We start from the raw sequence: 15,558 nt of genomic DNA, 5'->3' as shown, positions 1-15,558 counted from the left end.
AAAGCCCAGAAAGCGCTGTAGCTGTTTGTGATTTTCTTGGATTGGCCAATCCTCCACAGCCTTCATTTTCTCTGGATCTGACTTGACTTGTCTACTGGCAATAACATATCCCAGGAATGTTACAGATGTGTGTAGGGGGCATTAGTCAGTCCAAAGGACATGACGAGATACTCAAAGTAACCTAGATGAGTGTTGAATACAGTTTTCCATTCATCCCCCTCTCTTATTCTCACTAGGTGGTATGCATTACAGAGATCTAGTTTAGACAAGGCCGTGGCTCCCTGGAGTGACTCAAAGAGTCTAAGGGCAAAGGATACTTGTTTTTGACAGTGATGGTGTTTAGTCCCCGGTAATTAATGCATGGACAGACTGATTTCTTTCTTCGAGACAAAGAAGAAGCTAGTACCGACAGGAGAAGAAGAGAGACGGACAATACATGCGACAAGGGATCCTGGATGAACATCACCATGGCCTCCCTCCCAGGACGAGACAGGTGGTGCAGGTGACTGGTAGGCAGCAGAGCACTGGGAAGGAAGTCAATGGCACAATCGTATGGGCAGTGCGGTGGATGGGAGACTGCCAATTGTTTACTGAAACCCTCTCCTAGGACTAAGGGCTTGGGAGCAGAACGGAGGTTATTTAACAACTTTTTTTTTCCCGGCATCAACAATAACTGTAACTATTATATGCAGGAACAATTCAAAAGCAGTATTAACCTAGAGAACAAGATGTCAATAATCCATTTTAATAGCAGAAGCCTTTATACCAATTTTCAAAACATAAAAGACTTTCTGAATCAATTCAAGAAACCTTTTAATATAATTGCAATATCTGAACCTGGTTAAACAGTGATAGGGGCATGGATTTTGCACTTGATGGTTATGAAATGGAATTTATTAACAGACAAAACAAGACTGGGGGTGGTGTGGCTTTGTTTGTAGACAGGAAATTTGAATTCGGGGTGGTGGAAAATATGTCAACAGTGGTGGATAACTTACTTGAATGTGTTACAATAGAAATATTGATGGAGAAAACAAAAAATATTATTGCGAATTGTATGTACAGAACGCCAGGTTCTAATCTTGACTTATTTAAGGAATGGATGGAGGAATAGCTGTCAAAAGCAAATCAAAAAGTAATGTTCATCTGTGGTGATTTCAACATTGACTTGCTGAGCCAAAACAAACATCAAAAGACAGAAATATTCATCAATACATTGTACAGTTTTAACTTATTTCCGAAAATCACCATACACAGCAAGATTATTTCCCATTGTGCTACATTAATTGACAATATATTCACTAATGTCATTGAGAACAATTCAGTGAGCAGATTATTAGTGAATGATATCAGTGACCACCTCCCAGTTTTTACAACTTACAACAATAACTACAAATACAGCAGCAGGGACAGCATAAAATATTACAGATGAGTCAGGAAAGAGGAATCTATGGATAAACTAAATAACGAGTTACAATCATATGACTGGGAACCAATTTACAAAGAGAAGGATATGAATAAAGCATATGACAGTTTCTGATTTAAGTTGTTATATGATAAAAAATGTCCAGTCAAACAATATAGCAGAACAAAAATATGGTGACAATCAATAGATCACAAAGGGATTACAAAATGCATATAAAAAGAAATATACATTATATAGAGAATTAATAAAATATAGAACCAAAGAGGCAAAAAGCAAGTACAAGACATATAAAAACAAGTTAACTCACATTTTGAGAAAATGTAAGAGGGATTACTATCATAAAATATTAGAAAACAATAAAAATAATATAAAAGGTATTTGGAATATTCTGAACAACATTATTAGAAATGGATCACAACAGATTATTTACCCTAATTATTTAATGAAAAAATTAGCAATATTGATAACATGGACTTGGTGGTGAACAAGTTTAATGAGTTTTTCGTAAATGTAGGACCAGACCTGGCAGATAAAATTCCTGCTCCAGCCACAGATCACAGTGATAATGAGGATTTAATAGAAAATAATCTGAATTTAATGTTTCTCAAAGTCACTGACGAAAAAGAAATAATAGAAACAGTCAATAAATGTAAAAACAAAACTACTGGCTGTGATGAAATAGACATGAAAATAGTAAAAAAGATAATTCAAGGCATTTCCAAACCACTATCTCACATCTTCAACTTATCATTCCAAACAGGTCAGTTTCCCAGTAAGATGCAAAAGTTATTCCATTGTACAAGAACGGCGATGGACACCACTTCACAAATTACAGGCCTGTTTCTCTTCTCCCACAATGCTCCAGAATCCTTGAAAAACTGTTTAATGAGGGTTAGATAAATTTATAGAAAAACACAATTTACTCTCAGACAGTCAATACGGATTCAGAAGTAACCGGTCAACATCCCTAGCATTAACTGAACTTATTGAAGAAATCACAAATTCCATAGACAGCAAAAAACTCACAATTTTCATTGATTAAAAAAAAACATTTAATATCATAAACCATGAAATATTAATCAATAAACTGGAACAGTACGGAATCAGAGGAATTGTGCTAAACTAGGAGAGAAGCTATCTGGAGAACAGGAAACAATTTGTGAAGATGGGAGATCGTTATTCTGTGTGTTTGGGTATTGTGTGTGGTGTCCCGAAGGGGTCAGTACTGGGACCAAAACTATTCATGATGTACATCAATGATATATGTAAAGTTTCTGATCTGTTGAAATTTATACTATTTGCTGATGACACAAATATTTTAGTAACTGGTGAGGACTTACAGCAACTTTTCAACTTCAAGAATTGAGTAAAATTAAGTCATGGTTTCATAAAAATAAGTTAGCGTTAAATTTAAGTAAAACAAAAATCATGTTATTTGAAAAAATGTAAAATAAATGATCATGTAAAGGTACAGATATAGGGTGTAGATATAGAGACGGTAAAACAAATCAAATTCCTCTGAGTGACAATTGATGACAAAATTTGCTGGAAACCTCACATAAGACATGTTCAATACAAAATATCCAGAAGCCTTCCAGTCTTGGCAAAAAAACAAAACACATGTTGGATCAAAAATCACTTTACATTGTTTATAGTTCACTAGTGTTACCCTACTTAAACTACTGTGTGGAGGTATGGGGAAATACATACACAAGCTCATTACAAGCACTTTTTATTTTACAAAAAAGAGCAATGAGAATTGTTAACAATGTGGGCTTTCGTGAACACACTGAGCCATTATTTTTAAAATCTAAAATGTTAAAATTCTTTGACATTGTTGAGTTCAAAACTATGCAAATAATGTATAAAGCAAAGAATAACTTACTGCCAGGTAATGTTCAGAAACGGTTTTGTGATAGAGAGGGATGTTATAAATTAAGAGGTGAGTTAAATTTAAAGATTCTTAAAGTGCGCACTACACTGAAAAGTTTTTGTGTTACGATCTGTGGAGTAAAACTATGGAACAAATTGTGTGTAGAGATAAAACAAATATCAAACATAATTCAGTTTAAAAAAAGGTATAAAGAATTGATTCTTGCGAGATATAGTAATGACTAATAGGTATTTGGGTGTGTTTTGTGAATCACAACACTTTTTTCTATACATAATGTAACTGTCAATGCCTGCATACTGTGCACGTTATTTATCTTTATATTCTTCCTACTCCCTTTCGCTCATGTAATCTGAGATCAGCATGAATTGAAGAAGGTGACTTTTTTTTTCTTCTTTATTTTTATCATTATCACTCTTTGTCTGTTTGCTTTGTCTTTCTTTGTTTTTTTTCACTACATATTTGCAATAAAGGAATCAATCAATCAATTTGGTAATAGAGCAGATTGGAGGCAGTGGGACAAACAGAATGAGCTCCATGCAGCGATCTTGTTATGAGCCCAATCGATCTGAGGGTTGTGGCGCTGGAGGCAAGGAAACCCAAGCACCAAGGGCAGCTCCCTATTCGATGTCCCGCATCCCCCCAGTATAAGCACAAACCTGTCTGCAGGCGGCGCTGTCTTTCTTCACGAGACAGGCAGACTCTCCCCAACTGCATTGGCACCTTCTCTGGGGCGGAGACTGGTTCTCCAAGGTCTGCGTCCACCTGACTAAAGAGGAAGAGGAAGGAGCTGCGTGGGGAGAGAAAAAGCTATTCACTAAGTCCACTAATAAAGACGTCACAGAATGCTTCCTCATTCCACGAGCTTCCCGCCACCAGAGTCTGGAAGTCGGCCAAATGATCAGCCACACTCCGAGTTCCTTGTTTTAGTCCTAGCACACTTTCTGCATTTCAAAACACACCATTTTGTCCACTCTGCAACACCTACCGTATGTAAATGTCTCTTCCATCTCCGAACAATGGTTAACTGCTTCTGTTAGAATTTGGGCTTTTAAGCTAGAACTGTGAGCTGTTTCAAGCATTTGAACGATGCTAGACACCACTGTAACTTCAATGGGATTTTTAATTAGCTGTGAGTGGGATCCTGGGATCTTTGTGAATCATCATGTCATTGATTTCATCATATCAAGATCAGTATCACCATAAACTTAAGTATGTTTTCAGCTTAGTGCTTTGTATTATAAAGGTGGCTAACAGCTAAGCTTTCAATTTGTTACAGCTTGCATAGCGTAGAGTCTAGGTTTAGCCTGACATTACAACGTTTGGGATTGTGTTTGTGGCAGCAAAACAGATGACAAGATCAATTTCTGGCACTGATTTTCAAGAAATGCCACTTTGTGGCTGTCAATGCCACTTGCTATAGATCAGGGGTCGGCAACCTTTACCACTCAAAGAGCCATTTTGGACCGGTTTCCCACAGTAAAGAAAACACTGGGAGCCACAAAACCCTTTTGACATATACATAAATGAAATAACACTGCATTTTTTTTTCTTGCCTTTATGCTACGTATTACGCAAACTAATGTGCTGCATTTATGAACAACTGCAAAGAAAACGAAATTACATTTCTGCATGCAACAAAAACATTTTGACATCTGAAAAAAGTAAAATAAGTGATAACCTTTTCCTGGCAGTCAGCTATCGACCTGAATAATAACAGGACTATTTCACTGAACAATGAAAAAACATGAATATATACAAAATAATGGGCAATTAAAATATTTATCAAACCTGGTTAATGTGATTTCTGCTCCTGAACCTCAGCGCACAGCGCCTGCACATCAAGGCTATACGTCGTCACCTTCATCTTCTGTCTCAAGTCCTTTTGGTAATTTGTGTTCCACATTTGAACAGCATAGCAGCTAAAGGCCACCTCACCGTGTTTAGTTTTGGCTCTGGGGACAACCAGTAATTTAAAACCAGCCAACCTGAGAGATCTGCAGGGTTTTGTACTGGGTCAGGAAATCTGATGTACAAGACAAGTGGCTGAGCTTAACATCACCAAAACATAGGGTCGGGGGGACCGGAGATGAAGTATTGTTTAACCTGTACCTTGCAGCACATCCTCATCTTTAAGTTTCTCAGACTGTTGCAATTTCACCAATGGGTGACCTTACATTCATTTTCAAATAGCATCAATGATGTCCCGTACTCCCAGCTCCTGGGAAGCAGAGAGTCTTTGCTTTAGAAAGCAATACATGATGAACGATGGATGATCTGACTAAACAGCAGGGTGACAGCTTCCCCAGGGAGTGCTGGTTGTCTTCAGACAATGTAGGGGCAAGCTCCAGGGAATGATGGGGAAGGCTCCTCCAAAACACGATTTCATTTCATAATGTTCATGAAACATGCAGATGGTTGCTCTGTGCACATCAAATATCAGATGAAGTGAGTCCTACTGTTTTTATCCACTTTAAACTTTAATATTTGGTATGTCCACCTTGTGCAGCAGCCACAGCAGCACATCTCTCTGGCATAGTGTCAGTATATTTCCTGAGAACTTCAACACTAATGTTATCCCATGCCTTCTGCAACTCAAACCAACCAACCAAAGGCTTTCCCTTGAATGTACAATAGATCTGTCCAGTATATTTTCAAACTCGCCCATAATTTGCTCGATGGGGTTGAGGTCCGGACTCTGAGGGGGCCAGTCCATCATTTTCATGTTCCAGCAGATTCCTTCTGTCGCAGGTAGTTCCAGTTAAAAGAATGTTTAGCGTCATTGTCCTCTTGAAAAATAAATCCAGGCTCAATAAGAGGACTCTCAGATGCTGCTCCGTGCCTCACCAGTATGTTGTGGTGTTCTTTCTTATCCATGATGCCATTTTCACTTTTTAAGTTACCTGTTCCTGAGCCTGAAATGGCCCCCACACCATAATACCACCCCCTTGGTGTTTAACTGTTGGTAAGAGACACTCATTTTTATATCTCTCCCCCTCCCTCTGTCTAACATACACTTTTCGCTTGTTGCCAAACTGTTCAAACTTAGACTCAACAGTCCACAACACTTTACACCAGCCTTCCTTGCAGGTGTTTCACTCGGTTTTTCTCTGTCAGTAATGGTTTCTTTGCTGCTATTCTGCCAACAAGGCCTTCTTCTCGCAGTTTCTGACGCACAGTTCTTAAAGATGCTGTTGCACCGTTAGTCATTGTGGTGTTGATCTCGTGAGGTCTTTCTTTGGTCCTTAAGACTGAGAATTTTGAGATGCTTCACTTGTCTGTCTGAAAGTTTATTTTTTTCTACCTCTCCCCTTTCAGTTCTGGTGTGTATTGGTGGCATCATGGCAGTCTGAAGTGTACTTTACAGTGCTTGGACTGCACCTCAAGTCCTTTTTTTCATTTAATTCTGCCAGCAACTATAAAGGTAGTGAAAAACAAGGCGTTAATCCAACATCCTAGGAGCAGAGATTAAAATCTTGCCTTTGACCCCTCTGGAACTGCAGGTGTTAATGAGATTTACTGCTCATTAACACCTATATATATATATATATATATATATATGTATGTATATATAAATGTATATATGTATATATATATATATATAGTCAACTTTTATTTTGTATTTTCTATTCTGTTCTTCTTCCTGCTACTATTGCCTGCTGCCTGCAACACTCGTTTTTATCTCATCTTATCTTATCTCATCTTAGTAAACCTTCCCACATTGGTCATCCTCTGAATTTCCTTCTAAAGCCACCATGAGGTTGACTTTTGTGGTTTTGAGTGAAATGTTGTAAAATGTATTCTGCATTCCAAATTAATTTTGTATCCATTATATGTTTGTGTATTACACCTTCAGCAAAGTCAAATGGGTTTTTTTTTCTCTCATTGAGCTGCTCGCTAAAAGTTCACCTTCTGCTACAATGAAATTCTGCCTCAGCAGCTCAGCTGCTCTTCCATATCCCTGTTTGCTTTCATCACCGTGGTGACTCTTGGGTGTTGAGCTCTCTCTCAGGAGCAGTCTTTTGTTGGCTTTCTCATGGTAAAGTGGTAGAGAGCAGTTTTCAAAGGTCACACATTCATGCCCTTTTTTTCTTGGAACCAGTGAAATTTCTTCACCGCTGTCATTTTCTCCCCTCTGGAGAAAGGCAGCACACGCAAGTGGTGGAACTGCATTGATTGATGTATTGAAAACGTGTGCTCGTGTTCAAGCTTGCGTGACTTCTCATTATCAGGTTTTTTGCAGTGTGCTGATTCCGCTGCCAGCCGACGGAAGGTGCTGCTATTTGATGGAACCAGTTTCCAAGTTAGACCCCTCAGATTTATTCCCCTTAAGTCAATACATCAAGTTCATAATGTCAGTCGGTGAATATTTGACAGGAAGTGCAAATATAATTGATTGAGTTTGATAAATTAGAAATGAAAATTAACAGTTGCTTAGTGATGTGTAACCATGACATCCTTGTTTCAAGACATTTCTGCAAAATACATTATACATTCTGCACAGAACACAGTATCTGCACATGAAAACTACTGTATGTAAGGGATAATGTATGTATAGTGAGCAGGTTCCTACGGAGAAATAAACCCCGGTGGGAAGCATGTGTGCGTTTAATGGAGTGTGAGTGCGTGTGTGTGCTTGCTAATTGTTTTTCCTACACATGTTTGATACTTTTCAGATAAGATAACTTTTCAGTGGTCCATTCCTTTAGTACAATAACATTTAGCTGCTAAGATTTAACATTAACCATTCATTCATTACAGCAAGCTAACATGCTCTGTCAGGCTGCAGTGTGTCTCAAAGACATCTAGGATTTTGTTCATTGTCACAGATAAAAATGAGAGAGATGGGCTGCTCTGGCAGAGGAAAGAACGCACTTTGGGTTTTGATTTATGCCATTTGTGTTCCAGTCTGCTGTGGGCCTGCTTAGGAGCGTGTGTCTTGGGTAAACCAGAGTTAGACCTCTTTGACCAAGCTGTCAGTCTAATAGACTGCACAGTCTGTTCCACAGCCATCATAATGTATCATTTCCTGTTCACGGAAAAAGTGAAAGCGTGTTGATTTGATTAAAAAAACAGCACACCATGGCAATTTGTATGAATTATATTTTCTGTCCAATGAAGATGTTGAATGGAGAATCAATTAAAGGTACCCTGTGAAGTTTTTGAGTCACTTGTAATTTTGCAAATTGGTCCTCATTTTTTATATGCTGTAATACACAATACACATTCCTGCTGCTAGTTTCACACTGACTGACATTATTGCAGAAACATAACATGACATTACACAGGCAATGAAGAAAAAGACCGCAAGCATGAGTGTAAACTCTCCATATAAATCCACGATTTATAATATTCAAAAAATCAGTTTTAATGAAAAAAAAGAAATGGAATGAACACGTTTGTTAGGCCTGAAGGATACACACAATGTACAATTTGTTAAATAATACTGAATGTCAACTAATAGTTTCATATTAAAGAGGAAATATTTATACCAGACCTTGTTGTTTGCCAGACGGTCAGATGTTGGGTAGCTTGGAACGTTAGCAGGTCCGATCTCTGTCTTCAAAGATAACTATAAAAACTGCATTTTGTGGAAAGCATCTTGAGACTGTGGCTTGTGATTGACTTTTCCTGAACTTATGTTAATCCCTCGCCTGCCTTGGATTTGAGGTTTATTATCTTAATAAATTCGTTGAACTGCACCAGCCCTGCCGCGTGGCCTGCATTCGGTTTCGATCCTTGTCTGCCTGTGTCCCCAAATTATGACAGCGTCTCCTTTTTGTGGCTACAATAATAATGCTTACCATTTATGTAACTGTAACTTCCATGACGAAGGATACGTGCTACGGGAGGAGAATTGCCTCCGTGTCCATGACTCCAAACAACTCAGTTCTAGAGACTTCATGCTCAAATGCTGGTCACTGTGTTGAGCTTGTTCTTGCTGCTTTATGTGGCTCAGCCTTTTTCTGTCAAACCTATCAGCATTATATTGCCAGTTCAGCACTGCATTTTATTTATATACCCCGAACAGCCTACATCTCATGGAACAACAAACGGAAACATTGCCAAGGCTGACAAAGATGTGAAACATGTAATATAAACTCAACTGTGGCTGCAGCCCACAAATACATGCTGTATAAATGCACATATGTGCAGACAGTTGTCTTTCTATCGTTTTTGGTGACATTATGTAGACTTTAACCCTAATATGCACACAACGTGACTTTACACACACACACGTTAAGTTATGGGGTACAGCATTTTGTTCTCCACAAAGTTGCTGGACACCACACTGTGACTGGGCTTTTGTGTTATGAGTAGGCTCGTTGTACATACAGTGTGGCTGGAGATCATTCCATGATCCTGTCCCCAGATAAGGTTTTAATGTGGCTTGCCTTCCTTGCACATCATTGTCATGGTAACTCCAGGATTGTCGTCGCTGCTGAGTTCATACATTAATGCCACACCAGAGAATTTGCTATCTATCAGCTCCTAAATCACAGATACAGAATGAGTAATGAGTCTCCCTCACTTTTTGCTGGCTGAACCACAAGAGGTGTGACGTTGTTCCACTTGTGTTGTTGGGTTGACACTGAATGCAGTTGTAGCCTAAAGGTGTTCGTCAGTTTAACAACAGCCTCATACATCACCAGTACTTTCCAAAATGCAGCACAGTGACATTTACTCGGAGCACAATTTAACTGAATTACCTGTTACTTTTATCCATTGAAGCACATTTTTACAGCAGTACTTTTACTTGAGTAACAGTACATTTACTTGCATAATGTTCTAATGCTCTTTCCGTTGCAGTCTAAACGTGAGCTGAAAAGGATAGTGAGAACATCAATGGAATATTAAAATTCCATTCACTTCTCTTTTATTGAGGTGGGGGGTGCCCCTGAATTACTAAATCTCCCGGTGGAGTCTAACCACCAAGGACTTTCTGATGAGACTTGACCACATACCATCTGATATAATGATCATTTATCTTTATTTCATTCACTTCTCTCTCCTAATTGAAATAAAGTATGATGGTAGAAGGACAAACAGGAATTGTGTAGACTGTTAATACAATTAATTAGCTTTTAAATGAGATGCCATGCATTTTTCTCTGACAGAACACTCTGCTGATGCTCTAATGGCGGCTTCCCTATGTGCTTGGTCCGTCATTATTTGCAGTCTCTTATAGAAACTTGTATATCCGTGTTTTTGCATCTTGTATGTACATTGCTTGTCTCCATGTCAAGTCATACAGTATTTATCATCACTGCTCTACAGATGTCTCTGCAGAGCCTCAAACCTGTAATGAATGCTGTCTGAGACAAAATGTGCTGTATTCTCAGGGACCCACGATTCTAAATTCCTGCCGGTCGCTCACCCTTATCGATATTAGTGAATATGTTAAGATAGCAGTATTCATTTTAAACCCTAAGTGGAAGAACTGGCACACAATCTGAAGATAAAAATCAAGAGTAAAGCCTGTTTGTCTCTTGAGGACGGAGAATCCTTGGCTGTGCTTGACTGCGGAGACATCCTGTACTCATGTGGCTCATTCCTTTGTAGCTGCAGCTACAAGACGGCTACATATCACATTTTGTTTGGTAAATGTTTCCTAAAGCTGCAGTCTATCACATCTCTCCTTAAATTTAACCATCCGAGCAAATCCCTCAGTCTTGATACTGTACCCGTAGACACTGAACTTTGGACTTCCACCATATTAGTGGACTGAGCTCTCTGAGTCTCTTCTCACTGGATGCATGTAAGAAATTTTAAAGGTGTGTGTAAATGTCAGGTGATCACAAGAACACAACACAGAGGCACTGACACAGGGAAAATAATCCAGCAGCGAGAACAGAGCGGAGGCTTCTTATAAAGAGCCGGTGGTGAGGAAATTGGGGACAGGTGCGTCTCTGCGCTCTCTGCCAGGTGATCAGCCCCGCCCCTCTCCTGCTCCAGCCTGAAACAAAAAGAAACATAGTGAGTGTGACTCGGAGGACAAAGATTTTGCAAACCATAACAGTTCTTGCTTATATTGGCTTATCGACTCTGTAGTAAAAGAGTCTGGCTGCTAAACTGACCTGCCTGCAGACCTGACTTCTCACCCATTGACAATGTTCGGTGCATACACCACATTTCCCCAGCTGAGGATTAATAAAATTGATCTTAGTTGATCTAATCTTATTATGAAATGTAAGGCATGACAAAGGAGACCCCGAACTGTTGATCAGCTGAAAGCGTACATGAAGCAAGAATGAGAAGAACACAGCCACAGCCACAGCCACACACACACACACACACACACACACACACACAGAGCTAAACTCAAGGCAATGATGTCACAAGACACAAAGGGACAGGAGAAAAACACAAGGAAGGAGAAGGGTGAGGCAGTTTGTTGAACTTGCATACTTCGATGACTAAATGCTCGATGTCATTTTGCATTCTGGGCCAATAAAATCTAGCCTAGTCTCTTGCTGCAAATTTCCCTTTTTGCAAATTTCTCTTAAGTATCTATCTATCTATCATCTAGCTAGGTGCAGAACTCGTTCTACCCCCCAGGTGACGCATCTCAGCATGAAGCTGCTGCTGGACAAAGTCATAAGTATCCTCTGGAGGCACAATTTGGCCCTCTGTTGAGACATGCAATGATTTCCATTCCCATAGAAGCTGCTTCACTTTTCATTTCTATCGGTCTGGTTTCTCCACTTTCCTTACATGTTGCAGTACCCTGCATATGATTGGTCTTGGAGTGGTGCTTGCAATTGTTTCTGTAAATTGTCTTCCACCGATCTAGATGGTAATGCACTCACCAACTATAGGCCGAGATACAACCTTCCATTCCTCAGTGAGATAGTAAGATAGTGTCAGTGCGAATAAACTCCTCTTCTAAAAGAAAATAATATCCTGGAGGAATTTCAGTCAGTCTTTAGAAGGGACCGCACTGAACACTGAAACTGCTCCGACTAAAATAATCAGTGAGCTCAGACTACATTCTGATGAACATAAGGTCTCAATTCTTGTCCCCTTAGAAGTAAGTGCAGCGTTTGATATGATTGACCACAATATCTAAATCAATTGTCTTGAACAGTTGGTTGGTCTTTTTGAATGTGTTAAACTGCTTTAAAAAACGTCAAAGGAAAAGAATTTCACATTAATTTTGGAGACCATGTGTCTGGAAAACATGACTTTGTGTTTTGGGACTGCAGAAACACAGCCATGAACAGTTCAAATTCATCAACTTTTTACGATGAGACCTAGTCGCTCTCATGCCTCAGAAGCTACAAGTTCACGCAAACTGTGGGCGAAGGCAGATTTGGAAAAGTCGTCAAATGTGTGAGACGCTGAACACGGGAGGTGGGAAACCTGATTTTCATTTCACAGTGACAAAAGAGAGTGGGGCATGTAGTAATGCTACACTAATAATAACAGAACTACACATTATATACAAGACTACACTGATAGATCTCAAGCGTGAGTATGCTGAGCATCATCACATTTTAGGTAAGAAACACTAATCATAACAAAACTGAGAAACCTTCAATTCAGAGTGACTTATTTTATACTGATGCTATTATTTAGTGTGTAACTGCTGGTTAAATTTAGTTTTAATTGTTAAAATATGAAAATGTCCTTTATTTGATTATTATTTTTTTGTTTCCATATTCAGAGCATCAGAAATTATTTTGGGATTCACATTTTCAGAAGCCATCGACATCTGGTCGCAGACAAGTTTTAAACGATTGTTCCAAGTATAAAGGTTGTGTTTCATGTTTCAAGTCACAGCCACAGCTTAAAGCCTTGTGCTGTTTGGCTGTCATGCTCGCACTGTACTGAAGAAGTAATAAAAGTGATAAGGAACATGGCGGTAACCTTCTCTATCTTTTATAACGTCCAAGTCCATAAAGTATCCAGGGTGTATTTTCCAAAGCTTAAGAGAGAAAAATAAAGGTATCAGCAGAAGAATGTAAGCAAAGCTGAGAGAATCAAAAAAGTGTCTGCTGTGTAAGAGCGCAGGAGGTAATAATGTTTGAAAGTACAATAAATCATAATGGTGACACTTTGTATGAGGGTAAACATATTCACCATTGAGGTGCGTATTAGCAGCATATTAGTAGCATATTCGCTCTTTTAGTCATGTTGTTGTAGGCTTGTTTACATCAGTGATGCGCTGACACAAGCCTTTGCAGTTCTTCAGAAAATTACCCAGAGCCGTAGTCATAGAAACATGTCTCAACAGGGACAGGGTTAACATTATAGATGGAGGTGAAGAATAAAATAACCTATTTCCTCTGCTCCTCAATAATTTAACCCATTATTCCAGACAGCATGAAGTCTGTTATAGACATGGTCAGAGAAGAGAAAACCGAGAGCCATGGCAGGGCGAGCGGGAGAGGTGAAAAGGAGCCAAAGACACTGCACGAGGTGAATATGTTAAATAGATCATAAGAACTCATCAGTCATTGCTTGAAGAAATTAAAAATTTTGTATCAAAATCTAGCAGATTTAAATAGGAACAGGTTCCTGTCTCAAGTGCACAGTACTGCCGATAAGAAGCTGGAATTAGCAGGCGTGTTGCTTTAGCAAAGCTTTTTTAAAACTGACTGACAAAACGCAGTTTAAACCCATTCAGTCCAACCTCTGAGTAGACCGCAGAGGGCCCAAAGGAAAAACTGGATCCCAAAATATTTAGAAGCAAACTGCACCATCGTGGAACAATAATGATCTCAGGTTATTATAGTTTTAATAATTTAATTCTTCTTCTTTTGGGGCCGAAACTATTCTCAATGTAAATAATAAATTTTGTGTCTGAATTACACTGTAATGAATTCCTGTTAAAATAACCATTGCTGAAGGAAAGAAAAAAAAACCCATCAGTATAGCAGGTGATTCCAAACTTTTGAGGAGTAGTGTGCACTTCCCGAGGATACCATTATCTCCTGTGCTAAAACCTTAGCATAAATTATCATCATCATCATCATATCATTAATGATGCCAGTTTGAAAAACTGTAAACAAATGTAGAGTATCAGTTTGTGTCACTCTCTGAGTGTTGTTTAATGTCCCCTTTTGATGGAGCTGTGACTCACAAGAAAGGTTTTTACCTGACCCCCTCACAGACGCTCCTGGCACAAATACAGTTGATTGCTTAAACCCAAATCCCCATACAGCTGTTACAGTTGAGTATTGATAAGGACATACATGTGCTGTGGACTTTGAATATTAAGTTGTTTCATGTCTCTTATTAATATGAATGTGGGTAATTATTATGAATAATAACTTAATAATTAGGGGCTGGAAATAATAATAATACCCCACATTTTGATATGAGAGTGGTTCCCCGCTGACTGACAGGAAGAAGAATGTTCAGACCTTGGCATGTCTCTGTTTCTTGAGATATGCTTGTTTTGAACTGTTTCTGACATGATTCTGGTGTTTAGAGGACAAGGTTGCTCAGCGGAGTCATGCATTCCCCTCTTTGTGACCTAGTTTTCTTGGTTACAACTAGACTGTTTCCAACTGCTCTCTCCACACTGAGCCAGTGTTAGTATGTTTTCTCAGGAATGTTATAGTTCAGATATCTTGGTTTCATATTGGATTTGTGTTTATCATTTAAACCCAACATTAAAAGAATAATTAGACACCTTAGCGTTATTTTTATTTTTTCCTTGGCTTGACTTCTTGCTAATCAAACTCACAGGCAAGAAAGCAATAAGTCCAGTACTCCTTTAAGTGTACTGTCAAAATATCCAAAGAAATCCAACATAGCCAGAACAGATATTGATATTTTGATCCATGCACTTCTTTAAGCCAGACTCAGCTACTGTAATTTTCTCCTGTCTTGTCGCTTCCTTTCATCCATGTTGTTCAAAACACACCTGCTGGGATCCAACCCAGAAAATATCCCCACATCACACCAAACTTGATCTACTTGCATTAGTTGCCCATACATGTGAGAGGAGATTTCAAAACATCCATTATTGGCTTTCGGCGCACTGAATGGACTAGCATGTCGCTTTCCTTTGAGACCACACTACACAATATACTGTGAGCCTGCACGACCCTCTCTTGATTATACACAAGAAAATCATCTGGCTTCAAGCCATTTCGTTATGTTATTTACCTTTGGAGCAATCTTTCCACCTGTATAACAGAAATTCTTTCTTTGAGACGCCTTGACCCACTTTTAAAATGTTATTTCATCAGAGAGCTGGAGACTCTCATCAGAGGTCAGAGGCCTTTCA

The sequence above is a fragment of the Chelmon rostratus genome, chromosome 5 (assembly GCF_017976325.1).
Source record: "Chelmon rostratus isolate fCheRos1 chromosome 5, fCheRos1.pri, whole genome shotgun sequence".
In the NCBI taxonomy this organism is placed as follows: Eukaryota; Metazoa; Chordata; class Actinopteri; order Chaetodontiformes; family Chaetodontidae; genus Chelmon; species Chelmon rostratus.
This window is presented reverse-complemented; position numbering follows the sequence as displayed.